This window comes from Artibeus jamaicensis, unplaced genomic scaffold, assembly GCF_021234435.1.
Source record: "Artibeus jamaicensis isolate MK-2021 breed Jamaican fruit bat unplaced genomic scaffold, CSHL_Jam_final scaffold_1964, whole genome shotgun sequence".
Taxonomy (NCBI): Eukaryota; Metazoa; Chordata; class Mammalia; order Chiroptera; family Phyllostomidae; genus Artibeus; species Artibeus jamaicensis.
Genome location: NW_026522030.1, coordinates 70,501,218 through 70,518,233, shown reverse-complemented (window position 1 = coordinate 70,518,233; position 17,016 = coordinate 70,501,218). Strand labels below are relative to the sequence as shown.

The following is a 17,016-nucleotide window of genomic DNA, read 5'->3' as shown; positions in this document are numbered from 1 at the left end:
GAAATACAAACAAGCAAAAAGAATAGTAAAAAAAAAAAATACCATGCAAACCCAATCAAAGAAATCAAATACACTTTGGAGTAAAAAGTATTAGTAGAAGTAAAGAGACTATTTCATAATGATAAAATATTTAATTTACCAGAAGATATAACAATTCTAAATCTGTATGTACCTAATAATGCAAAAATGTAAAATAACATATAAAGCTCAAAATATAACACAATTGACATAACTACGAGAAGAATCAAGTCCAATCATGGTGGCAAATTTTAACAGAAAATCATAGAATCACACAAATTGCTAAATTTCTCAGAACACAAGTTTATTAAATGTTTATGTGTACTAGCAAAATATTCATAGCAGCCTTATTCATAACACATCCAAACTGAAAACAACCCACATGCCAATCAAGAGTAGAATGAATGAATAAAGTTAGGAAAAACTACTACAGGTAGAGAGCTAGATTAACAATCACAATGTTGAGAAAATAAACCAACCTTTAATATATGATTCATTTACATAAAGTTCAAAAAACCAGTAAAACTAAACTGCAGCCATTACCCTTAAAAAAGTCAGGATACCTGTTTATAGGGAACCGATCTGTCTGGCAATGGCAAATGTAGCTCAGCCCTATGGAAAAGCCCACAGGCACATGGTGGCACACCCATGGATGCCAAACCCACAGATCAGTCCCCCCACGGGAAATCAGGCCTGCATTATACCTAGGCTGCTTTGTGACTTGCTCTTGCTAAAACTCTCTCACCCTGAGTTGAGGCAGAAATGCTTACTGCATATCTTTAAAGTAACTTCCTGAAGTCTGTGCTAATTCTCCCAAGGACTGAAGTGTAACCAGACCAATTACTCTTATTGTTCCCTTGCATTTGCAACATTTTTTCCTTGTTAATCTGTAAGAAGTCATCAGTAACATCCTTCCCATTGCTATCTGTAAAAAGTAATTACCTAAAGCAAACCTAAGAATAATGAATGAAAACCTTCTTTGATGTATGTTATTAGAAATCCAACAAAAGCCTATCAAGGCAAGGATCGGGGCACTCTCACCTTGAGAGAGTAGCCATGCTGTCCCTTTTCCTCCACAGGATTTCTGCAGTCTGTGTGAATTTGTCTCATCTCAACCACAACATTGTGGACACTGGGGCCAGTGTCTGCATCAGCTGTTACCATTAGAGATACAGAAGAAGTGCTATTAAAGGGTATGCGTGAATGGCTGTCAAGATGATGATATATTCATTCCTTGATCATGATATCAATAATATCTATAAATCATATTTATGTGCTTTTCCAGATATTACTTTCCACAATCACCAAAAAAATTTGAACTTCTACCCATTTACCATATAGATATCACCCCAAAGTAAAGAAAAAAAAGAAAAAGTTTTAGTTTACAAATGCTAATCAAGACATAGTTGATGAATATGGTCAAAAATTTTTAAGTGTTGAAATAGTCTATAAGCATTTTCTATTTTTTAACTGAGTTCTCTGAAAATGTTAAAGACACCAGAATTAACCAGAGATAGAGTCCTCTTCTTCCTTCCTGGCCTCAAATAATGGCTCTATTTTCCCAGTCCTGGCTCTGAAGAGGAATAAATTGACCATCTTCTTCCCTCCTGTCCCACGCCTCCACCATCTCTTAACTATACAGCTACTGCTTTGCCCAGAGAGGATTATTGTCACAGGAGAGAAAGACATCCAATTTATCATTCAGGAGGATAACTGGCAAGAGAATGAGATGGTGTGTGCTCAAGCAGACAAAATGAGACAGTGGTCATGCAGCTAAAAAAAAAAAAAAAAAGCATGCCTTATAAAATGAGGATGAGGAGTTCTGGCCAAGATGGAGGCACAGATAGAAATGTTTCACTTCTTTGCACAACCAAAATAAGGATAACAACTAATTTAAAAACAATAAACAACCAGAACTGCCAGAATATTAAACTGCATGGAACTCTGACAATCAAAGAGTTAAAAGAAAATTTATCCAGATGTGCAGGAGGAGTGGAGACAGGCGCCCAGCATGCAGAGAGGACCCACAGCAAGGTGGCAGACCACGCAGGTGTGGAGGTGCTAGCTGACCAGGAAACTAAAGACTCAAAACCTTGAGGTGTAAAACATTGTGGGGGTTGCAACAGCAGGAGAAACTCCCAATCTCACAGGAGCATTCATTAGAAAGTGGGGCTAGAGTGGAGCCAGCGAGCAGTATTGTGACAACTGTCTCACATTCAACAACTAAATATAAAGAAAACAAAAACTAAGCAAACAACTAGAACAAGAACAGAATCACAGAAATAAAGATCACTGGAGGGTTATCAGTGGAAAGGAGGAGAATGAGGGGGAAGGTATGGGGAATAAAAAGCATAATTGGTAGGCATAAAATAGGGGGAGGTTAAGGACAGTAGAGGAAATGTAGAAGCCAAAGACCTTGTATGTACAACCCATGGACATGAACTGGGTATGTGTGTGTGGGGGAATGCTAAAGGGTGGGTGGGGGGGAATTGCAGGGCAGAGGGGGGAAAGGAGGAGGAAAAAATTGAGAAAACTATAATAGCATAATCCATAAAATATACTTAAAAATAAAATGAGAATGATCCTTCAGATTTATGGTGATTTCAACATTTTTCACAAATGCACTAATTTTTTAATCCCAGTGATGATATCAAAATACCTGATATTGCCTTAAATGTAAATCCTTGACTTTCTTATGATTCTGCTTAGTGTGTATGCCTTCACATGGATGTCTATGCCTATATTTATTTCATATGAACTGGAGAAATATTGTTTAGCATCTTTTATTTAAGAACATAAAAGATGGATGGCACATATCCTTAAAGGTCAGATTTTAACAAGTGTTTTGCATACACACTGTATATATACTAATGTAGCAAAAGCAAATAGCAGAAAAAGTTAGAAATCCCTCTTTTCCACTTCCTTCAGTATTTCTCTTTTAGCACATTTACTCAGCCCTAAGGAACCAAAACCATGATTTCACCTTTTCCACATACAGAGACTGAAAAACAAGTTGTTAGTCTCAATATATATTTCCAGAAGAAAATAAAGTGACCTTCAGAAATTCCTGTGTAGAAGGGACTAAAGGAAAGTCCTATGAGCAGAGAGACCTATACTCCCAAATGAAAATAACTACTCCATGAAAGATTCCCATGTGCCTGTTTGTGCCTCTCCTTCCTGATGATCAGAGGAAAGCAGGAAGTAGGAGGGGGAGGGATAACGCGCCAAGGGAAACCGGCCCGGGGACCAGCAAACATGAGAGATACTGAACAGGGACTGATTCAAACTGGTGTCAGTTTAGGATCACTGCATTTGCCCTACTTCCCCTTCATTTACACACTGCTCAAAAGGTTTGCTGCTTGCGAAGTACTACTTTATGAAGTAAAATCACCCTAGTACAAAGATATACCATAATCCAACCATTTGCCCATGACGGTAAATAGTCTGAACTGCCAAGATAACATGGCTCAGATAACAAAGTACAGCAGATGAGAAAGAGACATACTTCAGAGCTACAAGGTCCCCCATTTTGGTATTTCCACTCTTTAGGAAAAGGATATATTCAAAAGCTTCATGGAAATGTTCGTCAAAACAAATATGGATTTCACCAAGTATAATTTACTAGAGTGTAAAAAGAAAATGAAAGTATTAAAACACTTGAGCAGTGTCTAAAAAAAATAAAAATGGAGGAAGGAACAACTGGGTGACAGGCTGGGGCAAAGCATTCTAATTCTTTAAAAAACAAAGCAAAACCATTTCCCTTCATCTAGAAATGAAGATGTATTATATGAAGTTGCACATTAACACCTGAGGAAAAGCAGCCCCAGCGTCACAGAGCAGCCGGCACAGGCCAAGGCAGAGACTGTGCAGCGTGTCCATCCCACCGCAGTGCTGGGAGGGGCGAACAGTAGTGGCAGGAGACCGCAGTCCTAGCTTTTCGTTTGGCCCTGTGCGCCATTATTCCCTCTGCCTAAGGTATTACGTTTCAGGATGGAAAAAATCCATTCCATAATTTAACCTGCAATCTTCTGGTCCTCCGTTAGCATTACTGTTGAAACACACTTTTACATCTCAAATGGCTGTCCCATCTAGAGACAGCTTAGAACACAACTTTAAGATTTTCTCAAAAGTGTATAAAAAATACCTGCTCAGCTGATATGATAAAGAATCTGGTACCTTTAAAGTCCTGTCAAAGGCTAAAATTGGCACAGATGTAAAAAAAATTTATTTTAAAAATCATTTAATCATTGTTTTCTTTGTGGCAAATAGGAGATGAGCTATAAAGCCATGTATGCAAATAAGCATATCCAGATGTATTTCACATTTTTAAATAGTGTAAGAAATTTTAAAGTAGTTATTATAAATTAATCATGAGCACTGAAGTAATTACCAAGGTCCCACCATCCGTACTTTCAAAACAGCATAGTCGGTAGATAGGTAAATATCTAGGATGACAAAAGTGACAATGGCAATAGTGACCCAAAACCTGAAAGCTACCTTAAAAAATAATTTCATAAAATTAAGCCTGTGTAAAAGTTCAACATATAAAACAGACCCGTGCAAATCATATATCTGATAAGGGATTAATATCCAAATTATAAAAAGAATCTCTAAAACAACAAAAACAACACAATTTTTAAAAAGCAAAGAATTTAAACAAACATCTCTTCAAAGATACACAAAAGGCCAATAAGCACATGAAAAGATGCTACACATCATTAATCAATAGGGAAATGGGAATCGAAACCACAATGAGATACTGCATTGTATCCATTAGAATGGCTATTATCAAAAACCACAGAAAACAGCAAGCATTGGTAAGGATGTGGAAAAACTGGAACCTCTGTGCATTGCTGGTAGGAAAGCAAAATATTATAGCCCGTTCGAAACCAGTATGGTGGTTTCTAAAAAATAAAATTGAATAAAATTCAATTACCACATGATCCTGAAATTTCATTTCTATGTATCTAGCCAAAAGAATTTAAATTAGGGCCATGGCTGGTGTGACTCAGTGGACTGAGCACTGACTTGTGAACGAAAGGGTCACTGGTTTGATTCCCAGTCAGGACACATACCTGGGTTGCAGGCCAGGTCCCCAGTGGGGGACATGCCAGGGGCAACCACACATTGATGTTTCTCCTCTTCTCCCTCCCTTCCTCTCTGTCTAAAAATAAATAAATAAACTCTTAAAAAAAAAAAAAGAATTGAAAGTATGGACTCCAGCCCTGGCTGGTGTGGCTCAGGGGAATGAGTGTTGGCTTGTGAACCAATGGGTCACTGGTTCTATTGACAGTCAGGGCACGTGCCTGGGCTGTGGGCCAGGTCCCCAGTGGGGGGGGGGGGGCACACGAGAGGCAGCCACACACTGATGTTTTTCTTCCTCTTTCTCCCTCCTTCCCCTCTCTCTAAAAATAAATAAAATCTTTAAAAAAAAGTAGGGACTCCAATGGATATATGCACACCCATATTCACAGCAGCATTATGCACAATAGCCAAAGGGTCAAAACAACACAAATGCCCATGGACTGATGAATGAATAAATGAGATGAATATATACATACAATGGCATATTTACTCTTCAAAAGGAAGTTCTGATACATACATAGATAAACCTTTAAAAGAGTACACTAAGAGAAAAAGGCACACACAAAAGAAATGAAATCATATCATCATGATTCCAACAGGAGAAACCTAGAGCAGTCAAACTCAGGAAGGCAGAAGAGAGAATGGTGGTTATCAGGGACTGGGGAAGTAGGGGAGGTGGGGTTAGTATTTAACAGGTACTGAGTTTTAGTTGGGGAAGATGAAAAAGTTCTGGAGATGGATGGTGGTGATGATTGCAAAACAATGTGAATATAAACAATGCCACCAAATTGCACACTTTTGGTTAAAATTGTAAGTTTTATAATATGTACATTTTACCACAATTTGAAAAATAAATAAATAAAGGGCAGACCTGAAGTCACTCCGGTAAGATCAGAGGCAGGGCCTGGAGCACACCCTGAATCCCTGCCATACCCCTCACCAAGGCCCCCTCCCCAGAACAGTCTTACAGACACTGCTGGTTGCCCACCCGACAGCCCTAACCACTCTGTTCCCTTATTAAAGGAAAAAGTTTTGTCCAGGAGTCTTATGGCTACAAAGCTTGCGGTAGTCAGGGATCTTCCCCAATGCCATGGATGAATCCTGATTCACATAGATCAGTGGATCTCAAATGTTTTGTTCTGGGACCCCTTTACACTCTTAAACACTACTGAGGACACTGAAAGCTTTTGTTTATATGGGTTATATTTATCAGTATTTGCCACATTAGAAATTAAAAATGAGAAAAATTTAAAGCCCCAAAACCCATATAGACATTCTCCTGATCCCAGGACTTAGGGAGCCACAAGCTTCAGTTTAGACATGGCCTAGTCCAAGAATCACACCACGCAAACTAGTACCCAAAGTGATACAGAAATGGCATCAAGAAACTCTGATCACAGAACTCTCTTAAGGGGGCAGACCACAAGTTCCCGAGGAACATGTACTTTGCCAAGAAGCACAAGAGGGTCTGAAGAAGATGTAGGCAACACCAACACTATAAGTGCACATGCCAAAGCTATCAAGGCCCTCATAAAGCCCAAAGATGACAAAAGCCCAATTTCCCAAAGATGGCAGCTGCAAGCTCATTAGACTTGCCTACATCACTCATTCCAAACTTGGGGAACATGCTTGTGCCTGCATTGTCAAGGGTCGCAGGCTCTGACAGCCAAAGTTCAAGACCAAGGCTCAAACCAAGACCCAGGTAGCTGTAGCTCTGGCTCCAGCTCCCAAAGGTGCTAAGGGCCCCATGAAGGCTCCAGAATAGAGGCCTCTGTCTGATGATGTGAGGAGGAAAGTAAATGTGACCCCTGGGATGGTGTCCTCCTGTTTTATTTGTACAGATAAACCTGGGGCAGGATCTGTCAAATGTTTATACATACATACATACATACATACATACATATTCCATTAGCTGCCAGGTCTACAACATCATCATATATCATGTAATCTCTTGAAAATTCCACTGTATACTAGCAAGAGATTGAGAATAGGAAACACAAATAATACCTTTAGGATTATTATGAAACTAGTTTTGCTCTTGCAAACCTCCTGAAAAGGTCTTATTAGGAAGACCCAATGGTCCCCAAGGCACATTTTGAGAATGGTTGTAGACCAGCCATGGTATCTTCATTTGCCCTTCTACCGACTGTAAGTAAGGGGGATATTATGCAACTCTGGATAATCAGAACCAAGCTTTGGCTGGAGGGTTTCTGAGAAAGTCTTTCTCAATCTTAAATACATACATGTTTTTCCACATTAGACACTGTAGTCTTCATGTGACACTTAGAATGGCAGTAGTTACCTTGGGACCCAGGAGACGGTAAGTCTGAGAGGACAGATCAACATGCTATAAGTAGCAAAGCAGACAGATGGACCTGGGTCCTCTCAACTAGCATAGCTGAGGCAATGAAGTAGCCAATCTTGGAATTTCCCTTTGGGCTTAGGCTACCTTTGATTAGTTTTCTGTTACTTGCAGTCAAACATATTCTAGCTGGAACAGCTTAGAGCCTAGTTTGCTGAAAACACTCTGAAAACCACTGCTATGTGCAATATCTGGCACATAGTAGAAATTCAAATAAATAAAAAAGATTAAAATTCTGACTGATTTGTGTTGATAGAACCTATGTAGCTCCCAGGTTGCCAACATTTCAAACAAAAATCATTATGAACCTCATGGCATCAAAAATGGTTGTCTGTAGTACTTGTGAAGGGAGTTAATACAGTTCAAAACTGCTTTCCTTTGGCCTGTCCCCATAAGCCAGAGTTATGAGAGGTTAAGTCTATACATACCAAATATAGACCATAATCTGCTCAAAGTGAAAACCTGATTTAAAGAGCACTATTTTTTCCATTTCCCCTGAGCATGAGTCAACTGAAGTTACTTCTCCCATGAAGTAAGTACTAGAGATTTGTGAATACAATGCTGCAAAACACACTGTTCATGGAAGAAGAAAAAAAGACAAATCAAATATCTAGCCTTCAATTAATGTCATCAACTGGGACACTGCCTTGTCAGAAAATATTTAAAACCTCTAGAAATATAATCAAATATAAAATTAAGAAGTTTACGTTAAAGCCCCAGCTGAAATGGCTCAGTGGATTGAGTGCCGACCTGCAAATCAAAGGGTCCCTGGTTCGATTCCCAGTCAGGACACATGCCTGGTTGAACAACAATTAAATAAAAATTTTTTAAAAAGAAGAAGTTTACATTCAACTATGCTTAAGCTTGACAACATTCTTCCTCTTCCTTACTGAAAGCCTGGTACCAGTATTTTTAGTTTACTTCAAAGCAATGTTTCTTTGCTTCATAATTTTAAGTAACATTGCTTAATCTGTCCCTATGTCTGTGGATTTCTTTAAAAAGTCGACAAATATTCTTATTCCCATAAAGTGCTTATTAAAGAAACAAATGTTATTTTCTCCCCTAAAACAATGAGGTGTTAAGAAAATTTCCACTAGGAGGAGCTGCTTTTTCCCTATTGAGTCAGCAGTGTTTGGCTTCTGAGATACTGTAATCAAAAACACAGACCCAAAATTTGCAGATAATTTCAAACAAACTTCAATCATAAACAAAATCTGGGTCTAAGGAATCAGTGGAGGCAACTACAACCCAGGTGCAGAGTGCACACATTCCTCAGATGGCTTTGCAAAGAATTAAGGAAATTTAATCTCTCTGGGGATTTACTGAGCTCCCTTCTTCCACCCATGTCCCTGGCCATGTGGGGGAAAAAAACCTGCTCTCTGGACCTGGCTTCCAAGTCCCATCCTGTCACGATAGAGTTGCTTTCAGGCTATGAGCAAGAAACCCCTGACCTTGTTCTCCCTCGGAGCACCAAAGAACTTTCACTGGGACTCCAGAAATATCAGTCTTCCTGCATACATTCTGTTAAAAATCGTAGTTACTTAAAAAGAAAATAGTGGTCCTTTACTTTCTTTGCATTCTTGTCCACAATTCACTTATCTGACAGTAAGACTGTGAACTTTTGGTGAGACCGGTTAGAAAAATGGGCAGAGGGGCACCTCAGATATTAAAATCTTAGAAATCTTATTGCTTCTGTCACTGGTGACTTGGCTCCAAATTACTTCTGCTTCTTCCACCATTGGTTTGTTCCACTCATAATTTATTACTAAATAACAAAAGCAAACAAAAATCCCACATATTTATTGGGAACTTACTTTATGACAGGAACTCTGGAAAACATGCAAATAAAAAGGTGGCAGCATTCCTCGCTCTAACACAACCTGAGGCTAACGAGGAAATCAGGGTCTGTAAACAGGTAAAATGCAATCCCTCGTGGGAAGAGCTGGGAGAGAAGGAAACACAGGGTGCTGCAGGGAGCATCGAGAAGGAGCAACCCACCCAGCATGAAGGTGTCAGACACTTCCAGACAGAAATGATGCCTTAGCTAAGCAAAATCATGACGTATGAGCAGAGTGAACGAGGCAAAAACATCAAACTCAAACACAGAATGCTACTATACCTCATAGGAAGAGTTAAGTTACTTTTGATTCTAGTTTCTCAAACTTGAAGAAAAAGACTCTTGAGAATTCCTAGAGTTGTCTAAAATCATTATTCTATTAAATACTAACAAACATAAAACTATCAAAGTACATATTGTACTTATAACTTTATAATTACAGATATTTTTAAAAGCACAACACAAGCAAATCTACAAAATGAATAAAATTTCGATTGACAAAACGAATTCAGTGTGATCAATGATACTGGTTACTGAGCCTCACTTGAACCAGTCAGGTGACCTTGGTACTGGCAGCTACTGACAGCTTCTCTTAAGTTTGCTGGTCCTACCATATGCTGAGGATGACAAAATTTTCCCAATACTTTTTTGAACTACTATGAAACAGCAATCTCTCATTCAGCTCAAGCACATTATTTACATTTTCACCTCGATTCACTTTTCAATATTTAAAAGTAGTGCAACTTTGAGCCAATACAAACACAACTGCAGGCACTAATATCTTAAGATACTAATTAGTTAACACTTAGGTGTTTGGAAACAATTGAATTTTTTAAATTACCACCAAATGAAAAAGAAAAGATAAAATTGTTGTAGAGAGCCATGCCATTTTAATAAATCCCACCTGTTTAATCCCACTCATCTTTTTGGGCTGCCAGCCTCAGAAAGAGTTTAAATAACTGTTCGGGGTCACTGAACTAACACAGAAAAGCATTTTTGTGGTTAGTCTTTAGTACTATGTAAAACCAAATATCTCACTTTATTTCCTTGAAACCCTCAGCCCACATGACTTCCAGTTAAGATGGCACAGTAAATTCACTCTTTAATGGATCCTCTCTACCCCAAACACACAGCAACAAGAGAGGAAACATAAGAAAACTAAAAGGATGAAGGCAGGATCAAAAATAATATACGCATTTCTGTGCAACAGATATAGGGCAGAAACATAGAGAAGTAAGTCCTTGGAGTTAAAGCCTTGAGCGCCCTAAGGTCAGGATCCAAAAACAGGCACCAAAACTGGAAGTATGAGTCCTACAAGGTTTTGAGGCTAAATGTAACCTACAAAAGACAAAGTGAGTCCTAGTGTCACTGCTTGAAGGGAGGGTCAAATGTGATCACTGGAGGAGAGCTCCCCCATTCCTGAAAGAAGGTTGGCAACTCTTGGATTCATATGGAGCTGGGGCCTTGGGCGGAGTGTAGGACACAGGCCATCCAGTGATCAGAAACTCAATGAAGCAGCCCGATTGCCTGAGAAAGCAAACCACCACAGCAGTTCTGGACTAGGGTTCCATGTAAGCCAGAAAGACAATAAAATTGCTAAACAGGGACAAGTGAGCAGAAAGGGAGGAAGAGGAATGGAAAATACATGAATAAACGAAGACTAAAAAAAAATCTTATTCACAACCAAAGTTCTAAAGTATATAAAAAAATCTAATGCCAATACAGGCAAATAACAAAATCAGCCATCAGACCACTAACTGCTTCAGATGAAATTAATATTATAAGATAGTTGAACAAAATAAGTATATTCAGAAAATTTTATTTTTTAAATATATTTTATTGATTAGGCTATTACCATTGTCCCATTTTCCCCCCTTCACTCCCCTCCACCCTGCACACCCCCTCCCACCCACATTCCCCACCTTTAGCTCATGTCCACGTGTCATACATATAAGTTCTTTAGCTTCTACATTTCCCATACTATTCTTGCCCTCCCCCTGTCTATTTTCTACCTCCCATCTATGCTACTTATTCTCTGTACCTTTTCCCCCTCACCCCTCCCACTCCCCTGTTGCTAACCCTCCATGTGATCTCCATTTCTGTGGTTCTGTTTCTGTTCTAGTTGTTTGCTTAGTTTGTTTTTGTTTTTGGTATGGTTGTTAATAATTGTGAGTTTGCTGTCATTTTACTGTACATGTTTTTTATCTTCTTTTTCTTAGATAAGTGCCTTTAACATTTCATACAGTAAGAGTATGGTGATGATAAACTCCTCTAACTTGACCATATCTGAGAAGCACTTTATCTGCCCTTTCATTCTAAATGAAAGCTTTGCCAGATAGAGTAATCTTCAATGTAGGTCCTTGCCTTTCATGACTTGGAATACTTCTTTCCAGCTCCTTCTTGCCTGTAAGGTTTCTTGAGAAGTCAGCTGACAGTCTGATGAGCATTCCTTTGTAGGTAACTGTCTCCTTTTGTTTTGATGCTTTTAAGATTCTCTCTTTATCTTTATTCCTGGGTAATTAATTATGATGTGCCTTGATGTGTTCCTCCTTGGATCCAACTTCTTTGGTACTCTCTGACTTCCTGGACTTCCTGGAAGTCTATTTCCTTTGTCAGACTGAGAAAGTTCTCCTTTATTATTTGTTCAAATAACTTTTCTATTTGTTGCTCTTCCTCTTCTCCTTCTGGTACCCCTATGATTCAGATGTCGGAACGTTTAAAGATGTCCTGAAGGTTGCTAAGCCTGTCCTCACTTTTTTGAATTCTTGTGCCTTCTTTTTTGATTGGATGTTGCTTTCTCTGGTTCACACTGTTGATATGAGTCCCATTTTCCTTCTCATCACTGTTGGTTCCCTGTACATTTTCCTTTATTTCACTTAGCATGGCCTTCATTTTTTCATCTACTTTGCAACCAAATTCAACCAATTCTGTGAGCATTCTGATTACCAGTGTTTTGAACTGTGCATCTGACAGGTTGGCTACCTCTTCATTGCTCAGCTGTATTTTCTCTGGAGCCCCGATCTGTTCTTTTGTTTGGGACTTTTTTTTTTTTTTATCTTGACACACCTGTTGCATAGTAAGGAACAGAGCCGTTAGGTGTTCACCTGGACGGGTTCACGCAGTAGCTGGGTTGTGATGCTGTCTGTGGGGCAGGGGTCTAAGAGGGAAATAATGGCACTTGCTCTGCTCTCTGCCAGATTTCAGTCACTTCCCCTGCTTCCCACAAACAAATCGGGCCCTTCTGGTGCTGATTCCCATGAGGGTGGGTTTGTGTATGTTCTAGGACCCTGTAGGTCTCTCCAATGAACTCTCCTGTGAGGCTGAGAGTTTATCCTGGCACCCCACAGGTATTTTCAATCTGTGTTTTGAAGCTTTATTTCCCCACGCTGGAGCCCTGGGTTGCGGGGTCTGTCTTGCTCCCCGGTTTCGCTTGGTTTATCTGTGCGCAAATGTGGGACTGCCCAGTTCACCAGCTGCCTTGCCTGCCATGCCCCTGTACAATCTGCCACTTCGTTGGGTCCACCAGCCACTGCCTTGCCAACAGCCCTCTCTGCCGGCCGCCCAACTCTGCCCCTCCTAATGATCTGAACGAATATTTCTTCTTTAACTCCTTGGTTGTTAGACTTCCATACAGTTTGATTTTCTGTCAGTAGTGGTTACTTTTTGTTTTTAAATCGTTGTCCTTATTTTGGTTGTGCGAGGAGGTACAGTGTGTCTACCTACGCCTCCATCTTGGCCGGAAGTCCTTGGGTTATTCAGATAATTTTAAAACAGTTAGAAATTATAAAACAAAAAGACAAAATTAAAACAAGAAGAGATGTTTGAAAAAGAACTAATTGAAAATTATGTAAATAAAAATAGTTACTAACATTAAAAACTCAGTACACAAGGTACTTTATTAGACTGGATAGAACTGAAGTCCAAACCAGTAAATATGAAGCTACGACTTAGGAATTCACTCAGACTGCAACTCAGAATAAAAAGAGAAATATGAAAGAGTAGTTAAGAAACATGAAGAACAGCTCCACAAACATCTATAAAGCGTCGGAGCAAAAAGAAACTGAAGAGGATGGAAAAAAAGCAGTATTTAAAGAGTTGAAGCTAAGAATATTTAAAGAGATAAACTAAGAATGTTCAAGAAATACGTATTTTCAGATTAAAAGTACATTCTAAATACTGAGATAGTGTAAATAAATAAGTAAGCAGAAAATTAAATCGATTTAAAAAATCCACACAAACTAAAAATATTAATTATAAGAAAAAAATTTCAAAAGTTACCAGAGAGCACCCTGAACACACATTGGATCTGTTGGGTCGCAGAGCTCTGCGACCTCTAGATGAGGGCAGCTGCCCGCACAGCAGCCGGACCGGTGAGCTCACTGAGCCCTGGCAGCCTGCAGAGACCACAGGGAATCGGGAGCTCAGACCATCACACACAGGCGGACACAGAGTCCCACAGGCATTCTGCCTCTTCCTTAAAGGTACAAGGTAAAGCAACTACCTTTCAAAATAGAGACAACCCCAAGAAACTTTCCAAAAAACAAGACCCCCTAAATGATTCCAGCAACTTGTGGCAACAAGAGATTGACCTCCCTGGAATGTGTGTTCAGGTTTAGGCTTTAAATTTTTCCTTTTCCGCCAGGCTTCTACCAACAGCACCAAATGGGAACTTTACTGGATGCCTCTGTTCACCAACTTCAGACAGAGAAACTCATTACATAGTAAAAGAAGTGAGCAAAGGGGCTGATGCCAACAGGGTTCACTGTCTGCTACAGTTTTTACTAGCTGCTATTTGAACTCAAAATTTTTCATCTATATTTCTTCATTACTTACAATTTCTCTACCACATGTTATTTCATTCTACTGCATCTTGTCTGAAGCTAAAGGGGGAAAAAAGAAAAAGAAACAAGAATAATAGCCTGAGTTATATGGAAAGAAACTTGATTTAGAGGATCACAGATGATTTGCAATGGGGGAAATATGGTCTGTGGTAACATACAACACAAATATTGTTCAGATAAGGACTAAAGCTACAATTAAACAAAGGTTGAGTAAACCTCTCATTTAGCTTCCCTTGGAAAGCAGAGCTCAAACAAGCTAGAAAAGGTAAAGACCAGAATTCTCCACATTTCCAGACAGAAAAACCCAATCACCAAAACCACCCAGATGACGCTATCCACACTGTGTGCCTTGCAGTCATCCCAGGGGATCAACAGGGAAACAGACCCTAGAACTAGCCACCAGTTTCAAAACCTTTCTAAAAACAGTTATGTTATGGCACAAGAGCACCACCTACTGTAATAGTTTCAAGGGACATTTTAGTCCATTTATTGAAAAACGGCTATATACCCACCTCTACCCAACTGATAACCCTGGCTGCAGAAAAATGGCTGTGAGGGGGTGGACTTCAAATCATTTCAACCTAACTGGCTGTTTCTTTCTCTTTTAAAACTAGGGCTTTTGCCAATACCTTCTGAGAATGAAACAGCACTCCTCCTTGCTTCCCCCATTTTTGTTTTAATAACCACAGTAACATAAGTCTTGCTACTGCTAACATCCTCCTTCCTTCCTATGCAACTTCAGCTATCCTAATGACTACTGCTATATCTAGAGCTCTTCCCCTCCCTATTTTCCAAGGGGCAGAGAAAAACTCGAGGGGAGAAGCTGTAGTAGTTCTCACAGGTCTGGGAAGAATATGCCTAAGGCCAAATTTTAAGCCCTACAATGCACAATATTAAGACTGGGAAATAGTGCTTTTGCAAACACCTTTCGAGGTGAAATATAACAGTCCTCCTCCCCCTTAAGAAGTTTAAAATAAATACAGAGGATCTAGACCGGCAAAGTTGGAGGCCAAATGAACTACTAGCAAAATAGATTAAAGAAGAAAATAACATGGGCAAAGACAATTTATGGGATATTTTAAGTAACATCAGTGTAGAGCTGACTGTTTTGCTATGCTGTATTCACACAAATACAACTAAAGCTATAATAAAAACAGGGTTCTTTAGGGATCCCCCTTCCTGGCTTTCATGAAGCTTCTAGGTACTGCCAATTACAAAAACCCTGACAGGCTCACTGAAATAATTCATATAAATTCTAGCCTGAGATGTCATTTAGCTTTGTTATATTTTACTGGTTTGGTGAGGGCACTCTATTTATGAGCCATTGTCTATATAACCTTTATTGTGTCTTAGGCATGACGAAAAAGCAGCAGCTTATATATATTCCCAATCCCACTGCACACCCTCTCATCCAGAACTGGTCAGGGTTTCCCTTGCAGAAGGAGCACTCACATGGAAACAGAGAAGAGATCCTCTACACAGCACAGTGAGGGAAGAAATAACATGCACCCCCAAATAGCAGTCATCTGATGCCTATAAAAATACAAACTTGTTAACTTGGAAATTATAAAAACTACAAAACAATAAATGTGTCAGTATTCTATTTCAATTACTTCACAGGAAAAGAAAAATGATACTTTAGAAAAATTTCAATCACAGTGCTCTAGTGCATAAACCTCAAGCAAAATGTGCACTCTGCACAACAATGGTGTTTGCCAATGCCCTTGGGCGAGGAGAACGAGGGCAGTATCACAGGGAGGGTGAGTCCTGCTGAATGTAAAAACCTCTGGGGACAGACTTGTTGAAAAAGAATGAGGTTAGCATTGAGCCCTTAAAAAGTTTGTGAGACCCCTGGACAAAAGTACAAAGAAACAGATCTGCTAATGCTTTTCAAGGAAGATTACTTTGCAAAAGAAAAAAAAGAAATAAAGAAAAGAAAGCAAAATAAAGTGTAAGGTAAATTACAAGCTAAACAAGAGCAAGAAGAAAAACAAAAGCTAGCAGAAAATGCTGAAATCAAATGTGTACAAGAAAAGACTGGCTGCTTGCTGAAATTTTTGGGGGACCTAGATAATCAGACCTGTAGAAAAGATCTGCATATCCTTTTCTCAAATCATAGTGAAATAAAAGGATAGACTTTGTCACAAGAGCAAAAGTGGGAATAAATTCTATTTAAAGAAAAAGCTAAGGAAGCACTGGATAAAGCCTAAGATGCAAATAATAGTAACTTACAACTAAGGAACAAAGTAGTGACATGGGAAGTACTACATGGAGATGTGGAAAAAGAAGCGTTGAAAAACATCACAGATCAACAAGAATCCCTAAACAAATGGAAGTCAAAGGGTCACAGATTTAAAGTGAAAGGAAAGGGAAATAAAGCTGTCCAGATGGGGTCTGCTAAAGGAAAACTACAGTGTCAGGGCAAGGGGACTAAATTTGATAGTGATGATAAACGTGATGAAAATGGTGCAGCTGGACCAGGAAAAAGAGCAAGAGAAGAAACAGACAAAGAAGAGCCTGCATCAAAACAGCAGCAACCGAAAAATGGTGCTGGAGACCAGTAGTTTAGTAAACAATTTTTTATTTATCTTCATTGGGTTTTCAGCTGCTTTTGTCTTTGAAGGCTTTCAAAAAGAAAATCAAATTAGGTCCACTTCAATGTCCACCTGTAAGAAAGGAATTTTTTTGTTGTTTATTTAGCTTGTCTTTTTTTGTTATCCAAATGAGGACTTTTTTAATGTAGTTTGTTATTTCAGATAATTCAAATATCAAAAGAAAGATTCTTGTACCAAATCGCCTTTGTAATATGAGAATTTATTAGTACAAATAAAAATATACTATATAAGAAGAGCAAGAAAAAAAAAAGAAAAGGA

At 39.0% G+C, this 17,016-nt stretch overlaps 1 protein-coding gene and 1 pseudogene across 3 annotated transcripts in view; one reads left to right on the top strand and one right to left on the bottom strand.

Annotated features, from left to right (window-relative positions):
* FANCC (FA complementation group C) overlaps nt 1-17,016 on the bottom strand; it is a 305,923-nt gene that overhangs the window by 223,496 nt on the left and 65,411 nt on the right. The gene's annotated exons all lie outside the window — the stretch shown is intronic.
* Nucleotides 15,849-16,707, top strand: LOC119040348 (lupus La protein homolog; annotated as a pseudogene).